Below are 24,597 nucleotides of genomic sequence, written 5' to 3'. Positions count from 1 at the left end.
GTTTTGCAGCTGTTTGAGCTAAGATTTCCAAGTTATTCACATAATGAAAACCTATACTTTGTTTCGGTCGAGTTCCCCATTCAAATGCATGTAACAGTGAGAAACGCACTGTCTTGGCGAAAGAAAGCGTTTTTGTACAACTTCATAGAAATAGCTGTAACTTTTGATAGAAGACTCGGATACACATGTTTATGGCTTTATCTTATAGAACTCAAGGTTCCCGTGCTGGGAAAACAGGTTTTGCAGCTGTTTGAGCTAAGATTTCCAAGTTATTCACATAATGAAAACCTATACTTTGTTTCGGTCGAGTTCCCCATTCAAATGCATGTAACAGTGAGAAACGCACTGTCTTGGCGAAAGAAAGCGTTTTTGTACAACTTCATAGAAATAGCTGTAACTTTTGATAGAAGACTCGGATACACATGTTTATGGCTTTATCTTATAGAACTCAAGGTTCCCGTGCTGGGAAAACAGGTTTTGCAGCTGTTTGAGCTAAGATTTCCAAGTTATTCACATAATGAAAACCTATACTTTGTTTCGGTCGAGTTCCCCATTCAAATGCATGTAACAGTGAGAAACGCACTGTCTTGGCGAAAGAAAGCGTTTTTGTACAACTTCATAGAAATAGCTGTAACTTTTGATAGAAGACTCGGATACACATGTTTATGGCTTTATCTTATAGAACTCAAGGTTCCCGTGCTGGGAAAACAGGTTTTGCAGCTGTTTGAGCTAAGATTTCCAAGTTATTCACATAATGAAAACCTATACTTTGTTTCGGTCGAGTTCCCCATTCAAATGCATGTAACAGTGAGAAACGCACTGTCTTGGCGAAAGAAAGCGTTTTTGTACAACTTCATAGAAATAGCTGTAACTTTTGATAGAAGACTCGGATACACATGTTTATGGCTTTATCTTATAGAACTCAAGGTTCCCGTGCTGGGAAAACAGGTTTTGCAGCTGTTTGAGCTAAGATTTCCAAGTTATTCACATAATGAAAACCTATACTTTGTTTCGGTCGAGTTCCCCATTCAAATGCATGTAACAGTGAGAAACGCACTGTCTTGGCGAAAGAAAGCGTTTTTGTACAACTTCATAGAAATAGCTGTAACTTTTGATAGAAGACTCGGATACACATGTTTATGGCTTTATCTTATAGAACTCAAGGTTCCCGTGCTGGGAAAACAGGTTTTGCAGCTGTTTGAGCTAAGATTTCCAAGTTATTCACATAATGAAAACCTATACTTTGTTTCGGTCGAGTTCCCCATTCAAATGCATGTAACAGTGAGAAACGCACTGTCTTGGCGAAAGAAAGCGTTTTTGTACAACTTCATAGAAATAGCTGTAACTTTTGATAGAAGACTCGGATACACATGTTTATGGCTTTATCTTATAGAACTCAAGGTTCCCGTGCTGGGAAAACAGGTTTTGCAGCTGTTTGAGCTAAGATTTCCAAGTTATTCACATAATGAAAACCTATACTTTGTTTCGGTCGAGTTCCCCATTCAAATGCATGTAACAGTGAGAAACGCACTGTCTTGGCGAAAGAAAGCGTTTTTGTACAACTTCATAGAAATAGCTGTAACTTTTGATAGAAGACTCGGATACACATGTTTATGGCTTTATCTTATAGAACTCAAGGTTCCCGTGCTGGGAAAACAGGTTTTGCAGCTGTTTGAGCTAAGATTTCCAAGTTATTCACATAATGAAAAACCTATACTTTGTTTCGGTCGAGTTCCCCATTCAAATGCATGTAACAGTGAGAAACGCACTGTCTTGGCGAAAGAAAGCGTTTTTGTACAACTTCATAGAAATAGCTGTAACTTTTGATAGAAGACTCGGATACACATGTTTATGGCTTTATCTTATAGAACTCAAGGTTCCCGTGCTGGGAAAACAGGTTTTGCAGCTGTTTGAGCTAAGATTTCCAAGTTATTCACATAATGAAAACCTATACTTTGTTTCGGTCGAGTTCCCCATTCAAATGCATGTAACAGTGAGAAACGCACTGTCTTGGCGAAAGAAAGCGTTTTTGTACAACTTCATAGAAATAGCTGTAACTTTTGATAGAAGACTCGGATACACATGTTTATGGCTTTATCTTATAGAACTCAAGGTTCCCGTGCTGGGAAAACAGGTTTTGCAGCTGTTTGAGCTAAGATTTCCAAGTTATTCACATAATGAAAACCTATACTTTGTTTCGGTCGAGTTCCCCATTCAAATGCATGTAACAGTGAGAAACGCACTGTCTTGGCGAAAGAAAGCGTTTTTGTACAACTTCATAGAAATAGCTGTAACTTTTGATAGAAGACTCGGATACACATGTTTATGGCTTTATCTTATAGAACTCAAGGTTCCCGTGCTGGGAAAACAGGTTTTGCAGCTGTTTGAGCTAAGATTTCCAAGTTATTCACATAATGAAAACCTATACTTTGTTTCGGTCGAGTTCCCCATTCAAATGCATGTAACAGTGAGAAACGCACTGTCTTGGCGAAAGAAAGCGTTTTTGTACAACTTCATAGAAATAGCTGTAACTTTTGATAGAAGACTCGGATACACATGTTTATGGCTTTATCTTATAGAACTCAAGGTTCCCGTGCTGGGAAAACAGGTTTTGCAGCTGTTTGAGCTAAGATTTCCAAGTTATTCACATAATGAAAACCTATACTTTGTTTCGGTCGAGTTCCCCATTCAAATGCATGTAACAGTGAGAAACGCACTGTCTTGGCGAAAGAAAGCGTTTTTGTACAACTTCATAGAAATAGCTGTAACTTTTGATAGAAGACTCGGATACACATGTTTATGGCTTTATCTTATAGAACTCAAGGTTCCCGTGCTGGGAAAACAGGTTTTGCAGCTGTTTGAGCTAAGATTTCCAAGTTATTCACATAATGAAAACCTATACTTTGTTTCGGTCGAGTTCCCCATTCAAATGCATGTAACAGTGAGAAACGCACTGTCTTGGCGAAAGAAAGCGTTTTTGTACAACTTCATAGAAATAGCTGTAACTTTTGATAGAAGACTCGGATACACATGTTTATGGCTTTATCTTATAGAACTCAAGGTTCCCGTGCTGGGAAAACAGGTTTTGCAGCTGTTTGAGCTAAGATTTCCAAGTTATTCACATAATGAAAACCTATACTTTGTTTCGGTCGAGTTCCCCATTCAAATGCATGTAACAGTGAGAAACGCACTGTCTTGGCGAAAGAAAGCGTTTTTGTACAACTTCATAGAAATAGCTGTAACTTTTGATAGAAGACTCGGATACACATGTTTATGGCTTTATCTTATAGAACTCAAGGTTCCCGTGCTGGGAAAACAGGTTTTGCAGCTGTTTGAGCTAAGATTTCCAAGTTATTCACATAATGAAAACCTATACTTTGTTTCGGTCGAGTTCCCCATTCAAATGCATGTAACAGTGAGAAACGCACTGTCTTGGCGAAAGAAAGCGTTTTTGTACAACTTCATAGAAATAGCTGTAACTTTTGATAGAAGACTCGGATACACATGTTTATGGCTTTATCTTATAGAACTCAAGGTTCCCGTGCTGGGAAAACAGGTTTTGCAGCTGTTTGAGCTAAGATTTCCAAGTTATTCACATAATGAAAACCTATACTTTGTTTCGGTCGAGTTCCCCATTCAAATGCATGTAACAGTGAGAAACGCACTGTCTTGGCGAAAGAAAGCGTTTTTGTACAACTTCATAGAAATAGCTGTAACTTTTGATAGAAGACTCGGATACACATGTTTATGGCTTTATCTTATAGAACTCAAGGTTCCCGTGCTGGGAAAACAGGTTTTGCAGCTGTTTGAGCTAAGATTTCCAAGTTATTCACATAATGAAAACCTATACTTTGTTTCGGTCGAGTTCCCCATTCAAATGCATGTAACAGTGAGAAACGCACTGTCTTGGCGAAAGAAAGCGTTTTTGTACAACTTCATAGAAATAGCTGTAACTTTTGATAGAAGACTCGGATACACATGTTTATGGCTTTATCTTATAGAACTCAAGGTTCCCGTGCTGGGAAAACAGGTTTTGCAGCTGTTTGAGCTAAGATTTCCAAGTTATTCACATAATGAAAACCTATACTTTGTTTCGGTCGAGTTCCCCATTCAAATGCATGTAACAGTGAGAAACGCACTGTCTTGGCGAAAGAAAGCGTTTTTGTACAACTTCATAGAAATAGCTGTAACTTTTGATAGAAGACTCGGATACACATGTTTATGGCTTTATCTTATAGAACTCAAGGTTCCCGTGCTGGGAAAACAGGTTTTGCAGCTGTTTGAGCTAAGATTTCCAAGTTATTCACATAATGAAAACCTATACTTTGTTTCGGTCGAGTTCCCCATTCAAATGCATGTAACAGTGAGAAACGCACTGTCTTGGCGAAAGAAAGCGTTTTTGTACAACTTCATAGAAATAGCTGTAACTTTTGATAGAAGACTCGGATACACATGTTTATGGCTTTATCTTATAGAACTCAAGGTTCCCGTGCTGGGAAAACAGGTTTTGCAGCTGTTTGAGCTAAGATTTCCAAGTTATTCACATAATGAAAACCTATACTTTGTTTCGGTCGAGTTCCCCATTCAAATGCATGTAACAGTGAGAAACGCACTGTCTTGGCGAAAGAAAGCGTTTTTGTACAACTTCATAGAAATAGCTGTAACTTTTGATAGAAGACTCGGATACACATGTTTATGGCTTTATCTTATAGAACTCAAGGTTCCCGTGCTGGGAAAACAGGTTTTGCAGCTGTTTGAGCTAAGATTTCCAAGTTATTCACATAATGAAAACCTATACTTTGTTTCGGTCGAGTTCCCCATTCAAATGCATGTAACAGTGAGAAACGCACTGTCTTGGCGAAAGAAAGCGTTTTTGTACAACTTCATAGAAATAGCTGTAACTTTTGATAGAAGACTCGGATACACATGTTTATGGCTTTATCTTATAGAACTCAAGGTTCCCGTGCTGGGAAAACAGGTTTTGCAGCTGTTTGAGCTAAGATTTCCAAGTTATTCACATAATGAAAACCTATACTTTGTTTCGGTCGAGTTCCCCATTCAAATGCATGTAACAGTGAGAAACGCACTGTCTTGGCGAAAGAAAGCGTTTTTGTACAACTTCATAGAAATAGCTGTAACTTTTGATAGAAGACTCGGATACACATGTTTATGGCTTTATCTTATAGAACTCAAGGTCTCCGTGCTGGGAAAACAGGTTTTGCAGCTGTTTGAGCTAAGATTTCCAAGTTATTCACATAATGAAAACCTATACTTTGTTTCGGTCGAGTTCCCCATTCAAATGCATGTAACAGTGAGAAACGCACTGTCTTGGCGAAAGAAAGCGTTTTTGTACAACTTCATAGAAATAGCTGTAACTTTTGATAGAAGACTCGGATACACATGTTTATGGCTTTATCTTATAGAACTCAAGGTTCCCGTGCTGGGAAAACAGGTTTTGCAGCTGTTTGAGCTAAGATTTCCAAGTTATTCACATAATGAAAACCTATACTTTGTTTCGGTCGAGTTCCCCATTCAAATGCATGTAACAGTGAGAAACGCACTGTCTTGGCGAAAGAAAGCGTTTTTGTACAACTTCATAGAAATAGCTGTAACTTTTGATAGAAGACTCGGATACACATGTTTATGGCTTTATCTTATAGAACTCAAGGTTCCCGTGCTGGGAAAACAGGTTTTGCAGCTGTTTGAGCTAAGATTTCCAAGTTATTCACATAATGAAAACCTATACTTTGTTTCGGTCGAGTTCCCCATTCAAATGCATGTAACAGTGAGAAACGCACTGTCTTGGCGAAAGAAAGCGTTTTTGTACAACTTCATAGAAATAGCTGTAACTTTTGATAGAAGACTCGGATACACATGTTTATGGCTTTATCTTATAGAACTCAAGGTTCCCGTGCTGGGAAAACAGGTTTTGCAGCTGTTTGAGCTAAGATTTCCAAGTTATTCACATAATGAAAACCTATACTTTGTTTCGGTCGAGTTCCCCATTCAAATGCATGTAACAGTGAGAAACGCACTGTCTTGGCGAAAGAAAGCGTTTTTGTACAACTTCATAGAAATAGCTGTAACTTTTGATAGAAGACTCGGATACACATGTTTATGGCTTTATCTTATAGAACTCAAGGTTCCCGTGCTGGGAAAACAGGTTTTGCAGCTGTTTGAGCTAAGATTTCCAAGTTATTCACATAATGAAAACCTATACTTTGTTTCGGTCGAGTTCCCCATTCAAATGCATGTAACAGTGAGAAACGCACTGTCTTGGCGAAAGAAAGCGTTTTTGTACAACTTCATAGAAATAGCTGTAACTTTTGATAGAAGACTCGGATACACATGTTTATGGCTTTATCTTATAGAACTCAAGGTTCCCGTGCTGGGAAAACAGGTTTTGCAGCTGTTTGAGCTAAGATTTCCAAGTTATTCACATAATGAAAACCTATACTTTGTTTCGGTCGAGTTCCCCATTCAAATGCATGTAACAGTGAGAAACGCACTGTCTTGGCGAAAGAAAGCGTTTTTGTACAACTTCATAGAAATAGCTGTAACTTTTGATAGAAGACTCGGATACACATGTTTATGGCTTTATCTTATAGAACTCAAGGTTCCCGTGCTGGGAAAACAGGTTTTGCAGCTGTTTGAGCTAAGATTTCCAAGTTATTCACATAATGAAAACCTATACTTTGTTTCGGTCGAGTTCCCCATTCAAATGCATGTAACAGTGAGAAACGCACTGTCTTGGCGAAAGAAAGCGTTTTTGTACAACTTCATCGAAATAGCTGTAACTTTTGATAGAAGACTCGGATACACATCTTTATGGCTTTATCTTATAGAACTCAAGGTTCCCGTGCTGGGAAAACAGGTTTTGCAGCTGTTTGAGCTAAGATTTCCAAGTTATTCACATAATGAAAACCTATACTTTGTTTCGGTCGAGATCCCCATTCAAATGCATGTAACAGTGAGAAACGCACTGTCTTGGCGAAAGAAAGCGTTTTTGTACAACTTCATAGAAATAGCTGTAACTTTTGATAGAAGACTCGGATACACATGTTTATGGCTTTATCTTATAGAACTCAAGGTTCCCGTGCTGGGAAAACAGGTTTTGCAGCTGTTTGAGCTAAGATTTCCAAGTTATTCACATAATGAAAACCTATACTTTGTTTCGGTCGAGATCCCCATTCAAATGCATGTAACAGTGAGAAACGCACTGTCTTGGCGAAAGAAAGCGTTTTTGTACAACTTCATAGAAATAGCTGTAACTTTTGATAGAAGACTCGGATACACATGTTTATGGCTTTATCTTATAGAACTCAAGGTTCCCGTGCTGGGAAAACAGGTTTTGCAGCTGTTTGAGCTAAGATTTCCAAGTTATTCACATAATGAAAACCTATACTTTGTTTCGGTCGAGATCCCCATTCAAATGCATGTAACAGTGAGAAACGCACTGTCTTGGCGAAAGAAAGCGTTTTTGTACAACTTCATAGAAATAGCTGTAACTTTTGATAGAAGACTCGGATACACATGTTTATGGCTTTATCTTATAGAACTCAAGGTTCCCGTGCTGGGAAAACAGGTTTTGCAGCTGTTTGAGCTAAGATTTCCAAGTTATTCACATAATGAAAACCTATACTTTGTTTCGGTCGAGTTCCCCATTCAAATGCATGTAACAGTGAGAAACGCACTGTCTTGGCGAAAGAAAGCGTTTTTGTACAACTTCATAGAAATAGCTGTAACTTTTGATAGAAGACTCGGATACACATGTTTATGGCTTTATCTTATAGAACTCAAGGTTCCCGTGCTGGGAAAACAGGTTTTGCAGCTGTTTGAGCTAAGATTTCCAAGTTATTCACATAATGAAAACCTATACTTTGTTTCGGTCGAGTTCCCCATTCAAATGCATGTAACAGTGAGAAACGCACTGTCTTGGCGAAAGAAAGCGTTTTTGTACAACTTCATAGAAATAGCTGTAACTTTTGATAGAAGACTCGGATACACATGTTTATGGCTTTATCTTATAGAACTCAAGGTTCCCGTGCTGGGAAAACAGGTTTTGCAGCTGTTTGAGCTAAGATTTCCAAGTTATTCACATAATGAAAACCTATACTTTGTTTCGGTCGAGTTCCCCATTCAAATGCATGTAACAGTGAGAAACGCACTGTCTTGGCGAAAGAAAGCGTTTTTGTACAACTTCATAGAAATAGCTGTAACTTTTGATAGAAGACTCGGATACACATGTTTATGGCTTTATCTTATAGAACTCAAGGTTCCCGTGCTGGGAAAACAGGTTTTGCAGCTGTTTGAGCTAAGATTTCCAAGTTATTCACATAATGAAAACCTATACTTTGTTTCGGTCGAGATCCCCATTCAAATGCATGTAACAGTGAGAAACGCACTGTCTTGGCGAAAGAAAGCGTTTTTGTACAACTTCATAGAAATAGCTGTAACTTTTGATAGAAGACTCGGATACACATGTTTATGGCTTTATCTTATAGAACTCAAGGTTCCCGTGCTGGGAAAACAGGTTTTGCAGCTGTTTGAGCTAAGATTTCCAAGTTATTCACATAATGAAAACCTATACTTTGTTTCGGTCGAGTTCCCCATTCAAATGCATGTAACAGTGAGAAACGCACTGTCTTGGCGAAAGAAAGCGTTTTTGTACAACTTCATAGAAATAGCTGTAACTTTTGATAGAAGACTCGGATACACATGTTTATGGCTTTATCTTATAGAACTCAAGGTTCCCGTGCTGGGAAAACAGGTTTTGCAGCTGTTTGAGCTAAGATTTCCAAGTTATTCACATAATGAAAACCTATACTTTGTTTCGGTCGAGTTCCCCATTCAAATGCATGTAACAGTGAGAAACGCACTGTCTTGGCGAAAGAAAGCGTTTTTGTACAACTTCATAGAAATAGCTGTAACTTTTGATAGAAGACTCGGATACACATGTTTATGGCTTTATCTTATAGAACTCAAGGTTCCCGTGCTGGGAAAACAGGTTTTGCAGCTGTTTGAGCTAAGATTTCCAAGTTATTCACATAATGAAAACCTATACTTTGTTTCGGTCGAGTTCCCCATTCAAATGCATGTAACAGTGAGAAACGCACTGTCTTGGCGAAAGAAAGCGTTTTTGTACAACTTCATAGAAATAGCTGTAACTTTTGATAGAAGACTCGGATACACATGTTTATGGCTTTATCTTATAGAACTCAAGGTTCCCGTGCTGGGAAAACAGGTTTTGCAGCTGTTTGAGCTAAGATTTCCAAGTTATTCACATAATGAAAACCTATACTTTGTTTCGGTCGAGTTCCCCATTCAAATGCATGTAACAGTGAGAAACGCACTGTCTTGGCGAAAGAAAGCGTTTTTGTACAACTTCATCGAAATAGCTGTAACTTTTGATAGAAGACTCGGATACACATCTTTATGGCTTTATCTTATAGAACTCAAGGTTCCCGTGCTGGGAAAACAGGTTTTGCAGCTGTTTGAGCTAAGATTTCCAAGTTATTCACATAATGAAAACCTATACTTTGTTTCGGTCGAGTTCCCCATTCAAATGCATGTAACAGTGAGAAACGCACTGTCTTGGCGAAAGAAAGCGTTTTTGTACAACTTCATAGAAATAGCTGTAACTTTTGATAGAAGACTCGGATACACATGTTTATGGCTTTATCTTATAGAACTCAAGGTTCCCGTGCTGGGAAAACAGGTTTTGCAGCTGTTTGAGCTAAGATTTCCAAGTTATTCACATAATGAAAACCTATACTTTGTTTCGGTCGAGATCCCCATTCAAATGCATGTAACAGTGAGAAACGCACTGTCTTGGCGAAAGAAAGCGTTTTTGTACAACTTCATAGAAATAGCTGTAACTTTTGATAGAAGACTCGGATACACATGTTTATGGCTTTATCTTATAGAACTCAAGGTTCCCGTGCTGGGAAAACAGGTTTTGCAGCTGTTTGAGCTAAGATTTCCAAGTTATTCACATAATGAAAACCTATACTTTGTTTCGGTCGAGTTCCCCATTCAAATGCATGTAACAGTGAGAAACGCACTGTCTTGGCGAAAGAAAGCGTTTTTGTACAACTTCATAGAAATAGCTGTAACTTTTGATAGAAGACTCGGATACACATGTTTATGGCTTTATCTTATAGAACTCAAGGTTCCCGTGCTGGGAAAACAGGTTTTGCAGCTGTTTGAGCTAAGATTTCCAAGTTATTCACATAATGAAAACCTATACTTTGTTTCGGTCGAGTTCCCCATTCAAATGCATGTAACAGTGAGAAACGCACTGTCTTGGCGAAAGAAAGCGTTTTTGTACAACTTCATAGAAATAGCTGTAACTTTTGATAGAAGACTCGGATACACATGTTTATGGCTTTATCTTATAGAACTCAAGGTTCCCGTGCTGGGAAAACAGGTTTTGCAGCTGTTTGAGCTAAGATTTCCAAGTTATTCACATAATGAAAACCTATACTTTGTTTCGGTCGAGTTCCCCATTCAAATGCATGTAACAGTGAGAAACGCACTGTCTTGGCGAAAGAAAGCGTTTTTGTACAACTTCATCGAAATAGCTGTAACTTTTGATAGAAGACTCGGATACACATCTTTATGGCTTTATCTTATAGAACTCAAGGTTCCCGTGCTGGGAAAACAGGTTTTGCAGCTGTTTGAGCTAAGATTTCCAAGTTATTCACATAATGAAAACCTATACTTTGTTTCGGTCGAGATCCCCATTCAAATGCATGTAACAGTGAGAAACGCACTGTCTTGGCGAAAGAAAGCGTTTTTGTACAACTTCATAGAAATAGCTGTAACTTTTGATAGAAGACTCGGATACACATGTTTATGGCTTTATCTTATAGAACTCAAGGTTCCCGTGCTGGGAAAACAGGTTTTGCAGCTGTTTGAGCTAAGATTTCCAAGTTATTCACATAATGAAAACCTATACTTTGTTTCGGTCGAGTTCCCCATTCAAATGCATGTAACAGTGAGAAACGCACTGTCTTGGCGAAAGAAAGCGTTTTTGTACAACTTCATAGAAATAGCTGTAACTTTTGATAGAAGACTCGGATACACATCTTTATGGCTTTATCTTATAGAACTCAAGGTTCCCGTGCTGGGAAAACAGGTTTTGCAGCTGTTTGAGCTAAGATTTCCAAGTTATTCACATAATGAAAACCTATACTTTGTTTCGGTCGAGTTCCCCATTCAAATGCATGTAACAGTGAGAAACGCACTGTCTTGGCGAAAGAAAGCGTTTTTGTACAACTTCATAGAAATAGCTGTAACTTTTGATAGAAGACTCGGATACACATGTTTATGGCTTTATCTTATAGAACTCAAGGTTCCCGTGCTGGGAAAACAGGTTTTGCAGCTGTTTGAGCTAAGATTTCCAAGTTATTCACATAATGAAAACCTATACTTTGTTTCGGTCGAGTTCCCCATTCAAATGCATGTAACAGTGAGAAACGCACTGTCTTGGCGAAAGAAAGCGTTTTTGTACAACTTCATAGAAATAGCTGTAACTTTTGATAGAAGACTCGGATACACATGTTTATGGCTTTATCTTATAGAACTCAAGGTTCCCGTGCTGGGAAAACAGGTTTTGCAGCTGTTTGAGCTAAGATTTCCAAGTTATTCACATAATGAAAACCTATACTTTGTTTCGGTCGAGATCCCCATTCAAATGCATGTAACAGTGAGAAACGCACTGTCTTGGCGAAAGAAAGCGTTTTTGTACAACTTCATAGAAATAGCTGTAACTTTTGATAGAAGACTCGGATACACATGTTTATGGCTTTATCTTATAGAACTCAAGGTTCCCGTGCTGGGAAAACAGGTTTTGCAGCTGTTTGAGCTAAGATTTCCAAGTTATTCACATAATGAAAACCTATACTTTGTTTCGGTCGAGTTCCCCATTCAAATGCATGTAACAGTGAGAAACGCACTGTCTTGGCGAAAGAAAGCGTTTTTGTACAACTTCATAGAAATAGCTGTAACTTTTGATAGAAGACTCGGATACACATGTTTATGGCTTTATCTTATAGAACTCAAGGTTCCCGTGCTGGGAAAACAGGTTTTGCAGCTGTTTGAGCTAAGATTTCCAAGTTATTCACATAATGAAAACCTATACTTTGTTTCGGTCGAGTTCCCCATTCAAATGCATGTAACAGTGAGAAACGCACTGTCTTGGCGAAAGAAAGCGTTTTTGTACAACTTCATAGAAATAGCTGTAACTTTTGATAGAAGACTCGGATACACATGTTTATGGCTTTATCTTATAGAACTCAAGGTTCCCGTGCTGGGAAAACAGGTTTTGCAGCTGTTTGAGCTAAGATTTCCAAGTTATTCACATAATGAAAACCTATACTTTGTTTCGGTCGAGTTCCCCATTCAAATGCATGTAACAGTGAGAAACGCACTGTCTTGGCGAAAGAAAGCGTTTTTGTACAACTTCATAGAAATAGCTGTAACTTTTGATAGAAGACTCGGATACACATGTTTATGGCTTTATCTTATAGAACTCAAGGTTCCCGTGCTGGGAAAACAGGTTTTGCAGCTGTTTGAGCTAAGATTTCCAAGTTATTCACATAATGAAAACCTATACTTTGTTTCGGTCGAGTTCCCCATTCAAATGCATGTAACAGTGAGAAACGCACTGTCTTGGCGAAAGAAAGCGTTTTTGTACAACTTCATCGAAATAGCTGTAACTTTTGATAGAAGACTCGGATACACATCTTTATGGCTTTATCTTATAGAACTCAAGGTTCCCGTGCTGGGAAAACAGGTTTTGCAGCTGTTTGAGCTAAGATTTCCAAGTTATTCACATAATGAAAACCTATACTTTGTTTCGGTCGAGTTCCCCATTCAAATGCATGTAACAGTGAGAAACGCACTGTCTTGGCGAAAGAAAGCGTTTTTGTACAACTTCATAGAAATAGCTGTAACTTTTGATAGAAGACTCGGATACACATGTTTATGGCTTTATCTTATAGAACTCAAGGTTCCCGTGCTGGGAAAACAGGTTTTGCAGCTGTTTGAGCTAAGATTTCCAAGTTATTCACATAATGAAAACCTATACTTTGTTTCGGTCGAGTTCCCCATTCAAATGCATGTAACAGTGAGAAACGCACTGTCTTGGCGAAAGAAAGCGTTTTTGTACAACTTCATAGAAATAGCTGTAACTTTTGATAGAAGACTCGGATACACATGTTTATGGCTTTATCTTATAGAACTCAAGGTTCCCGTGCTGGGAAAACAGGTTTTGCAGCTGTTTGAGCTAAGATTTCCAAGTTATTCACATAATGAAAACCTATACTTTGTTTCGGTCGAGTTCCCCATTCAAATGCATGTAACAGTGAGAAACGCACTGTCTTGGCGAAAGAAAGCGTTTTTGTACAACTTCATAGAAATAGCTGTAACTTTTGATAGAAGACTCGGATACACATGTTTATGGCTTTATCTTATAGAACTCAAGGTTCCCGTGCTGGGAAAACAGGTTTTGCAGCTGTTTGAGCTAAGATTTCCAAGTTATTCACATAATGAAAACCTATACTTTGTTTCGGTCGAGATCCCCATTCAAATGCATGTAACAGTGAGAAACGCACTGTCTTGGCGAAAGAAAGCGTTTTTGTACAACTTCATAGAAATAGCTGTAACTTTTGATAGAAGACTCGGATACACATGTTTATGGCTTTATCTTATAGAACTCAAGGTTCCCGTGCTGGGAAAACAGGTTTTGCAGCTGTTTGAGCTAAGATTTCCAAGTTATTCACATAATGAAAACCTATACTTTGTTTCGGTCGAGTTCCCCATTCAAATGCATGTAACAGTGAGAAACGCACTGTCTTGGCGAAAGAAAGCGTTTTTGTACAACTTCATAGAAATAGCTGTAACTTTTGATAGAAGACTCGGATACACATGTTTATGGCTTTATCTTATAGAACTCAAGGTTCCCGTGCTGGGAAAACAGGTTTTGCAGCTGTTTGAGCTAAGATTTCCAAGTTATTCACATAATGAAAACCTATACTTTGTTTCGGTCGAGTTCCCCATTCAAATGCATGTAACAGTGAGAAACGCACTGTCTTGGCGAAAGAAAGCGTTTTTGTACAACTTCATAGAAATAGCTGTAACTTTTGATAGAAGACTCGGATACACATGTTTATGGCTTTATCTTATAGAACTCAAGGTTCCCGTGCTGGGAAAACAGGTTTTGCAGCTGTTTGAGCTAAGATTTCCAAGTTATTCACATAATGAAAACCTATACTTTGTTTCGGTCGAGTTCCCCATTCAAATGCATGTAACAGTGAGAAACGCACTGTCTTGGCGAAAGAAAGCGTTTTTGTACAACTTCATAGAAATAGCTGTAACTTTTGATAGAAGACTCGGATACACATGTTTATGGCTTTATCTTATAGAACTCAAGGTTCCCGTGCTGGGAAAACAGGTTTTGCAGCTGTTTGAGCTAAGATTTCCAAGTTATTCACATAATGAAAACCTATACTTTGTTTCGGTCGAGTTCCCCATTCAAATGCATGTAACAGTGAGAAACGCACTGTCTTGGCGAAAGAAAGCGTTTTTGTACAACTTCATCGAAATAGCTGTAACTTTTGATAGAAGACTCGGATACACATGTTTATGGCTTTATCTTATAGAACTCAAGGTTCCCGTGCTGGGAAAACAGGTTTTGCAGCTGTTTGAGCTAAGATTTCCAAGTTATTCACATAATGAAAACCTATACTTTGTTTCGGTCGAGTTCCCCATTCAAATGCATGTAACAGTGAGAAACGCACTGTCTTGGCGAAAGAAAGCGTTTTTGTACAACTTCATAGAAATAGCTGTAACTTTTGATAGAAGACTCGGATACACATGTTTATGGCTTTATCTTATAGAACTCAAGGTTCCCGTGCTGGGAAAACAGGTTTTGCAGCTGTTTGAGCTAAGATTTCCAAGTTATTCACATAATGAAAACCTATACTTTGTTTCGGTCGAGATCCCCATTCAAATGCATGTAACAGTGAGAAACGCACTGTCTTGGCGAAAGAAAGCGTTTTTGTACAACTTCATAGAAATAGCTGTAACTTTTGATAGAAGACTCGGATACACATGTTTATGGCTTTATCTTATAGAACTCAAGGTTCCCGTGCTGGGAAAACAGGTTTTGCAGCTGTTTGAGCTAAGATTTCCAAGTTATTCACATAATGAAAACCTATACTTTGTTTCGGTCGAGTTCCCCATTCAAATGCATGTAACAGTGAGAAACGCACTGTCTTGGCGAAAGAAAGCGTTTTTGTACAACTTCATAGAAATAGCTGTAACTTTTGATAGAAGACTCGGATACACATGTTTATGGCTTTATCTTATAGAACTCAAGGTTCCCGTGCTGGGAAAACAGGTTTTGCAGCTGTTTGAGCTAAGATTTCCAAGTTATTCACATAATGAAAACCTATACTTTGTTTCGGTCGAGTTCCCCATTCAAATGCATGTAACAGTGAGAAACGCACTGTCTTGGCGAAAGAAAGCGTTTTTGTACAACTTCATAGAAATAGCTGTAACTTTTGATAGAAGACTCGGATACACATGTTTATGGCTTTATCTTATAGAACTCAAGGTTCCCGTGCTGGGAAAACAGGTTTTGCAGCTGTTTGAGCTAAGATTTCCAAGTTATTCACATAATGAAAACCTATACTTTGTTTCGGTCGAGTTCCCCATTCAAATGCATGTAACAGTGAGAAACGCACTGTCTTGGCGAAAGAAAGCGTTTTTGTACAACTTCATAGAAATAGCTGTAACTTTTGATAGAAGACTCGGATACACATGTTTATGGCTTTATCTTATAGAACTCAAGGTTCCCGTGCTGGGAAAACAGGTTTTGCAGCTGTTTGAGCTAAGATTTCCAAGTTATTCACATAATGAAAACCTATACTTTGTTTCGGTCGAGTTCCCCATTCAAATGCATGTAACAGTGAGAAACGCACTGTCTTGGCGAAAGAAAGCGTTTTTGTACAACTTCATCGAAATAGCTGTAACTTTTGATAGAAGACTCGGATACACATCTTTATGGCTTTATCTTATAGAACTCAAGGTTCCCGTGCTGGGAAAACAGGTTTTGCAGCTGTTTGAGCTAAGATTTCCAAGTTATTCACATAATGAAAACCTATACTTTGTTTCGGTCGAGATCCCCATTCAAATGCATGTAACAGTGAGAAACGCACTGTCTTGGCGAAAGAAAGCGTTTTTGTACAACTTCATAGAAATAGCTGTAACTTTTGATAGAAGACTCGGATACACATGTTTATGGCTTTATCTTATAGAACTCAAGGTTCCCGTGCTGGGAAAACAGGTTTTGCAGCTGTTTGAGCTAAGATTTCCAAGTTATTCACATAATGAAAACCTATACTTTGTTTCGGTCGAGTTCCCCATTCAAATGCATGTAACAGTGAGAAACGCACTGTCTTGGCGAAAGAAAGCGTTTTTGTACAACTTCATAGAAATAGCTGTAACTTTTGATAGAAGACTCGGATACACATCTTTATGGCTTTATCTTATAGAACTCAAGGTTCCCGTGCTGGGAAAACAGGTTTTGCAGCTGTTTGAGCTAAGATTTCCAAGTTATTCACATAATGAAAACCTATACTTTGTTTCGGTCGAGATCCCCATTCAAATGCATGTAACAGTGAGAAACGCACTGTCTTGGCGAAAGAAAGCGTTTTTGTACAACTTCATAGAAATAGCTGTAACTTTTGATAGAAGACTCGGATACACATGTTTATGGCTTTATCTTATAGAACTCAAGGTTCCCGTGCTGGGAAAACAGGTTTTGCAGCTGTTTGAGCTAAGATTTCCAAGTTATTCACATAATGAAAACCTATACTTTGTTTCGGTCGAGTTCCCCATTCAAATGCATGTAACAGTGAGAAACGCACTGTCTTGGCGAAAGAAAGCGTTTTTGTACAACTTCATAGAAATAGCTGTAACTTTTGATAGAAGACTCGGATACACATCTTTATGGCTTTATCTTATAGAACTCAAGGTTCCCGTGCTGGGAAAACAGGTTTTGCAGCTGTTTGAGCTAAGATTTCCAAGTTATTCACATAATGAAAACCTATACTTTGTTTCGGTCGAGTTCCCCATTCAAATGCATGTAACAGTGAGAAACGCACTGTCTTGGCGAAAGAAAGCGTTTTTGTACAACTTCATAGAAATAGCTGTAACTTTTGATAGAAGACTCGGATACACATGTTTATGGCTTTATCTTATAGAACTCAAGGTTCCCGTGCTGGGAAAACAGGTTTTGCAGCTGTTTGAGCTAAGATTTCCAAGTTATTCACATAATGAAAACCTATACTTTGTTTCGGTCGAGTTCCCCATTCAAATGCATGTAACAGTGAGAAACGCACTGTCTTGGCGAAAGAAAGCGTTTTTGTACAACTTCATAGAAATAGCTGTAACTTTTGATAGAAGACTCGGATACACATGTTTATGGCTTTATCTTATAGAACTCAAGGTTCCCGTGCTGGGAAAACAGGTTTTGCAGCTGTTTGAGCTAAGATTTCCAAGTTATTCACATAATGAAAACCTATACTTTGTTTCGGTCGAGATCCCCATTCAAATGCATGTAACAGTGAGAAACGCACTGTCTTGGCGAAAGAAAGCGTTTTTGTACAACTTCATAGAAATAGCTGTAACTTTTGATAGAAGACTCGGATACACATGTTTATGGCTTTATCTTATAGAACTCAAGGTTCCCGTGCTGGGAAAACAGGTTTTGCAGCTGTTTGAGCTAAGATTTCCAAGTTATTCACATAATGAAAACCTATACTTTGTTTCGGTCGAGTTCCCCATTCAAATGCATGTAACAGTGAGAAACGCACTGTCTTGGCGAAAGAAAGCGTTTTTGTACAACTTCATAGAAATAGCTGTAACTTTTGATAGAAGACTCGGATACACATGTTTATGGCTTTATCTTATAGAACTCAAGGTTCCCGTGCTGGGAAAACAGGTTTTGCAGCTGTTTGAGCTAAGATTTCCAAGTTATTCACATAATGAAAACCTATACTTTGTTTCGGTCGAGTTCCCCATTCAAATGCATGTAACAGTGAGAAACGCACTGTCTTGGCGAAAGAAAGCGTTTTTGTACAACTTCATAGAAATAGCTGTAACTTTTGATAGAAGACTCGGATACACATGTTTATGGCTTTATCTTATAGAACTCAAGGTTCCCGTGCTGGGAAAACAGGTTTTGCAGCTGTTTGAGCTAAGATTTCCAAGTTATTCACATAATGAAAACCTATACTTTGTTTCGGTCGAGTTCCCCATTCAAATGCATGTAACAGTGAGAAACGCACTGTCTTGGCGAAAGAAAGCGTTTTTGTACAACTTCATAGAAATAGCTGTAACTTTTGATAGAAGACTCGGATACACATGTTTATGGCTTTATCTTATAGAACTCAAGGTTCCCGTGCTGGGAAAACAGGTTTTGCAGCTGTTTGAGCTAAGATTTCCAAGTTATTCACATAATGAAAACCTATACTTTGTTTCGGTCGAGTTCCCCATTCAAATGCATGTAACAGTGAGAAACGCACTGTCTTGGCGAAAGAAAGCGTTTTTGTACAACTTCATCGAAATAGCTGTAACTTTTGATAGAAGACTCGGATACACATCTTTATGGCTTTATCTTATAGAACTCAAGGTTCCCGTGCTGGGAAAACAGGTTTTGCAGCTGTTTGAGCTAAGATTTCCAAGTTATTCACATAATGAAAACCTATACTTTGTTTCGGTCGAGATCCCCATTCAAATGCATGTAACAGTGAGAAACGCACTGTCTTGGCGAAAGAAAGCGTTTTTGTACAACTTCATAGAAATAGCTGTAACTTTTGATAGAAGACTCGGATACACATGTTTATGGCTTTATCTTATAGAACTCAAGGTTCCCGTGCTGGGAAAACAGGTTTTGCAGCTGTTTGAGCTAAGATTTCCAAGTTATTCACATAATGAAAACCTATACTTTGTTTCGGTCGAGTTCCCCATTCAAATGCATGTAACAGTGAGAAACGCACTGTCTTGGCGAAAGAAAGCGTTTTTGTACAACTTCATAGAAATAGCTGTAACTTTTGATAGAAGACTCGGATACACATGTTTATGGCTTTATCTTATAGAACTCAAGGTTCCCGTGCTGGGAAAACAGGTTTTGCAGCTGTTTGAGCTAAGATTTCCAAGTTATTCACATAATGAAAACCTATACTTTGTTTCGGTCGAGTTCCCCATTCAAATGCATGTAACAGTGAGAAACGCACTGTCTTGGCGAAAGAAAGCGTTTTTGTACAACTTCATCGAAATAGCTGTAACTTTTGATAGAAGACTCGGATACACATGTTTATGGCTTTATCTTATAGAACTCAAGGTTCCCGTGCTGGGAAAACAGGTTTTGCAGCTGTTTGAGCTAAGATTTCCAAGTTATTCACATAATGAAAACCTATACTTTGTTTCGGTCGAGTTCCCCATTCAAATGCATGTAACAGTGAGAAACGCACTGTCTTGGCGAAAGAAAGCGTTTTTGTACAACTTCATAGAAATAGCTGTAACTTTTGATAGAAGACTCGGATACACATGTTTATGGCTTTATCTTATAGAACTCAAGGTTCCCGTGCTGGGAAAACAGGTTTTGCAGCTGTTTGAGCTAAGATTTCCAAGTTATTCACATAATGAAAACCTATACTTTGTTTCGGTCGAGATCCCCATTCAAATGCATGTAACAGTGAGAAACGCACTGTCTTGGCGAAAGAAAGCGTTTTTGTACAACTTCATAGAAATAGCTGTAACTTTTGATAGAAGACTCGGATACACATGTTTATGGCTTTATCTTATAGAACTCAAGGTTCCCGTGCTGGGAAAACAGGTTTTGCAGCTGTTTGAGCTAAGATTTCCAAGTTATTCACATAATGAAAACCTATACTTTGTTTCGGTCGAGTTCCCCATTCAAATGCATGTAACAGTGAGAAACGCACTGTCTTGGCGAAAGAAAGCGTTTTTGTACAACTTCATAGAAATAGCTGTAACTTTTGATAGAAGACTCGGATACACATGTTTATGGCTTTATCTTATAGAACTCAAGGTTCCCGTGCTGGGAAAACAGGTTTTGCAGCTGTTTGAGCTAAGATTTCCAAGTTATTCACATAATGAAAACCTATACTTTGTTTCGGTCGAGTTCCCCATTCAAATGCATGTAACAGTGAGAAACGCACTGTCTTGGCGAAAGAAAGCGTTTTTGTACAACTTCATAGAAATAGCTGTAACTTTTGATAGAAGACTCGGATACACATGTTTATGGCTTTATCTTATAGAACTCAAGGTTCCCGTGCTGGGAAAACAGGTTTTGCAGCTGTTTGAGCTAAGATTTCCAAGTTATTCACATAATGAAAACCTATACTTTGTTTCGGTCGAGTTCCCCATTCAAATGCATGTAACAGTGAGAAACGCACTGTCTTGGCGAAAGAAAGCGTTTTTGTACAACTTCATAGAAATAGCTGTAACTTTTGATAGAAGACTCGGATACACATGTTTATGGCTTTATCTTATAGAACTCAAGGTTCCCGTGCTGGGAAAACAGGTTTTGCAGCTGTTTGAGCTAAGATTTCCAAGTTATTCACATAATGAAAACCTATACTTTGTTTCGGTCGAGTTCCCCATTCAAATGCATGTAACAGTGAGAAACGCACTGTCTTGGCGAAAGAAAGCGTTTTTGTACAACTTCATCGAAATAGCTGTAACTTTTGATAGAAGACTCGGATACACATCTTTATGGCTTTATCTTATAGAACTCAAGGTTCCCGTGCTGGGAAAACAGGTTTTGCAGCTGTTTGAGCTAAGATTTCCAAGTTATTCACATAATGAAAACCTATACTTTGTTTCGGTCGAGATCCCCATTCAAATGCATGTAACAGTGAGAAACGCACTGTCTTGGCGAAAGAAAGCGTTTTTGTACAACTTCATAGAAATAGCTGTAACTTTTGATAGAAGACTCGGATACACATGTTTATGGCTTTATCTTATAGAACTCAAGGTTCCCGTGCTGGGAAAACAGGTTTTGCAGCTGTTTGAGCTAAGATTTCCAAGTTATTCACATAATGAAAACCTATACTTTGTTTCGGTCGAGTTCCCCATTCAAATGCATGTAACAGTGAGAAACGCACTGTCTTGGCGAAAGAAAGCGTTTTTGTACAACTTCATAGAAATAGCTGTAACTTTTGATAGAAGACTCGGATACACATCTTTATGGCTTTATCTTATAGAACTCAAGGTTCCCGTGCTGGGAAAACAGGTTTTACAGCTGTTTGAGCTAAGATTTCCAAGTTATTCACATAATGAAAACCTATACTTTGTTTCGGTCGAGTTCCCCATTCAAATGCATGTAACAGTGAGAAACGCACTGTCTTGGCGAAAGAAAGCGTTTTTGTACAACTTCATAGAAATAGCTGTAACTTTTGATAGAAGACTCGGATACACATGTTTATGGCTTTATCTTATAGAACTCAAGGTTCCCGTGCTGGGAAAACAGGTTTTGCAGCTGTTTGAGCTAAGATTTCCAAGTTATTCACATAATGAAAACCTATACTTTGTTTCGGTCGAGTTCCCCATTCAAATGCATGTAACAGTGAGAAACGCACTGTCTTGGCGAAAGAAAGCGTTTTTGTACAACTTCATCGAAATAGCTGTAACTTTTGATAGAAGACTCGGATACACATCTTTATGGCTTTATCTTATAGAACTCAAGGTTCCCGTGCTGGGAAAACAGGTTTTGCAGCTGTTTGAGCTAAGATTTCCAAGTTATTCACATAATGAAAACCTATACTTTGTTTCGGTCGAGATCCCCATTCAAATGCATGTAACAGTGAGAAACGCACTGTCTTGGCGAAAGAAAGCGTTTTTGTACAACTTCATAGAAATAGCTGTAACTTTTGATAGAAGACTCGGATACACATGTTTATGGCTTTATCTTATAGAACTCAAGGTTCCCGTGCTGGGAAAACAGGTTTTGCAGCTGTTTGAGCTAAGATTTCCAAGTTATTCACATAATGAAAACCTATACTTTGTTTCGGTCGAGTTCCCCATTCAAATGCATGTAACAGTGAGAAACGCACTGTCTTGGCGAAAGAAAGCGTTTTTGTACAACTTCATAGAAATAGCTGTAACTTTTGATAGAAGACTCGGATACACATGTTTATGGCTTTATCTTATAGAACTCAAGGTTCCCGTGCTGGGAAAACAGGTTTTGCAGCTGTTTGAGCTAAGATTTCCAAGTTATTCACATAATGAAAACCTATACTTTGTTTCGGTCGAGTTCCCCATTCAAATGCATGTAACAGTGAGAAACGCACTGTCTTGGCGAAAGAAAGCGTTTTTGTACAACTTCATCGAAATAGCTGTAACTTTTGATAGAAGACTCGGATACACATCTTTATGGCTTTATCTTATAGAACTCAAGGTTCCCGTGCTGGGAAAACAGGTTTTGCAGCTGTTTGAGCTAAGATTTCCAAGTTATTCACATAATGAAAACCTATACTTTGTTTCGGTCGAGATCCCCATTCAAATGCATGTAACAGTGAGAAACGCACTGTCTTGGCGAAAGAAAGCGTTTTTGTACAACTTCATAGAAATAGCTGTAACTTTTGATAGAAGACTCGGATACACATGTTTATGGCTTTATCTTATAGAACTCAAGGTTCCCGTGCTGGGAAAACAGGTTTTGCAGCTGTTTGAGCTAAGATTTCCAAGTTATTCACATAATGAAAACCTATACTTTGTTTCGGTCGAGTTCCCCATTCAAATGCATGTAACAGTGAGAAACGCACTGTCTTGGCGAAAGAAAGCGTTTTTGTACAACTTCATAGAAATAGCTGTAACTTTTGATAGAAGACTCGGATACACATCTTTATGGCTTTATCTTATAGAACTCAAGGTTCCCGTGCTGGGAAAACAGGTTTTGCAGCTGTTTGAGCTAAGATTTCCAAGTTATTCACATAATGAAAACCTATACTTTGTTTCGGTCGAGTTCCCCATTCAAATGCATGTAACAGTGAGAAACGCACTGTCTTGGCGAAAGAAAGCGTTTTTGTACAACTTCATAGAAATAGCTGTAACTTTTGATAGAAGACTCGGATACACATGTTTATGGCTTTATCTTATAGAACTCAAGGTTCCCGTGCTGGGAAAACAGGTTTTGCAGCTGTTTGAGCTAAGATTTCCAAGTTATTCACATAATGAAAACCTATACTTTGTTTCGGTCGAGTTCCCCATTCAAATGCATGTAACAGTGAGAAACGCACTGTCTTGGCGAAAGAAAGCGTTTTTGTACAACTTCATAGAAATAGCTGTAACTTTTGATAGAAGACTCGGATACACATGTTTATGGCTTTATCTTATAGAACTCAAGGTTCCCGTGCTGGGAAAACAGGTTTTGCAGCTGTTTGAGCTAAGATTTCCAAGTTATTCACATAATGAAAACCTATACTTTGTTTCGGTCGAGATCCCCATTCAAATGCATGTAACAGTGAGAAACGCACTGTCTTGGCGAAAGAAAGCGTTTTTGTACAACTTCATAGAAATAGCTGTAACTTTTGATAGAAGACTCGGATACACATGTTTATGGCTTTATCTTATAGAACTCAAGGTTCCCGTGCTGGGAAAACAGGTTTTGCAGCTGTTTGAGCTAAGATTTCCAAGTTATTCACATAATGAAAACCTATACTTTGTTTCGGTCGAGTTCCCCATTCAAATGCATGTAACAGTGAGAAACGCACTGTCTTGGCGAAAGAAAGCGTTTTTGTACAACTTCATAGAAATAGCTGTAACTTTTGATAGAAGACTCGGATACACATGTTTATGGCTTTATCTTATAGAACTCAAGGTTCCCGTGCTGGGAAAACAGGTTTTGCAGCTGTTTGAGCTAAGATTTCCAAGTTATTCACATAATGAAAACCTATACTTTGTTTCGGTCGAGTTCCCCATTCAAATGCATGTAACAGTGAGAAACGCACTGTCTTGGCGAAAGAAAGCGTTTTTGTACAACTTCATAGAAATAGCTGTAACTTTTGATAGAAGACTCGGATACACATGTTTATGGCTTTATCTTATAGAACTCAAGGTTCCCGTGCTGGGAAAACAGGTTTTGCAGCTGTTTGAGCTAAGATTTCCAAGTTATTCACATAATGAAAACCTATACTTTGTTTCGGTCGAGTTCCCCATTCAAATGCATGTAACAGTGAGAAACGCACTGTCTTGGCGAAAGAAAGCGTTTTTGTACAACTTCATAGAAATAGCTGTAACTTTTGATAGAAGACTCGGATACACATGTTTATGGCTTTATCTTATAGAACTCAAGGTTCCCGTGCTGGGAAAACAGGTTTTGCAGCTGTTTGAGCTAAGATTTCCAAGTTATTCACATAATGAAAACCTATACTTTGTTTCGGTCGAGTTCCCCATTCAAATGCATGTAACAGTGAGAAACGCACTGTCTTGGCGAAAGAAAGCGTTTTTGTACAACTTCATCGAAATAGCTGTAACTTTTGATAGAAGACTCGGATACAC

This window comes from Diplotaxodon limnothrissa, linkage group LG16 (assembly GCF_057381915.1).
Source record: "Diplotaxodon limnothrissa isolate DT_005_m linkage group LG16, D_limnothrissa_male_GT1.1, whole genome shotgun sequence".
Classification (NCBI taxonomy): Eukaryota; Metazoa; Chordata; class Actinopteri; order Cichliformes; family Cichlidae; genus Diplotaxodon; species Diplotaxodon limnothrissa.
Note: the sequence above shows the minus strand (reverse complement) of the source record.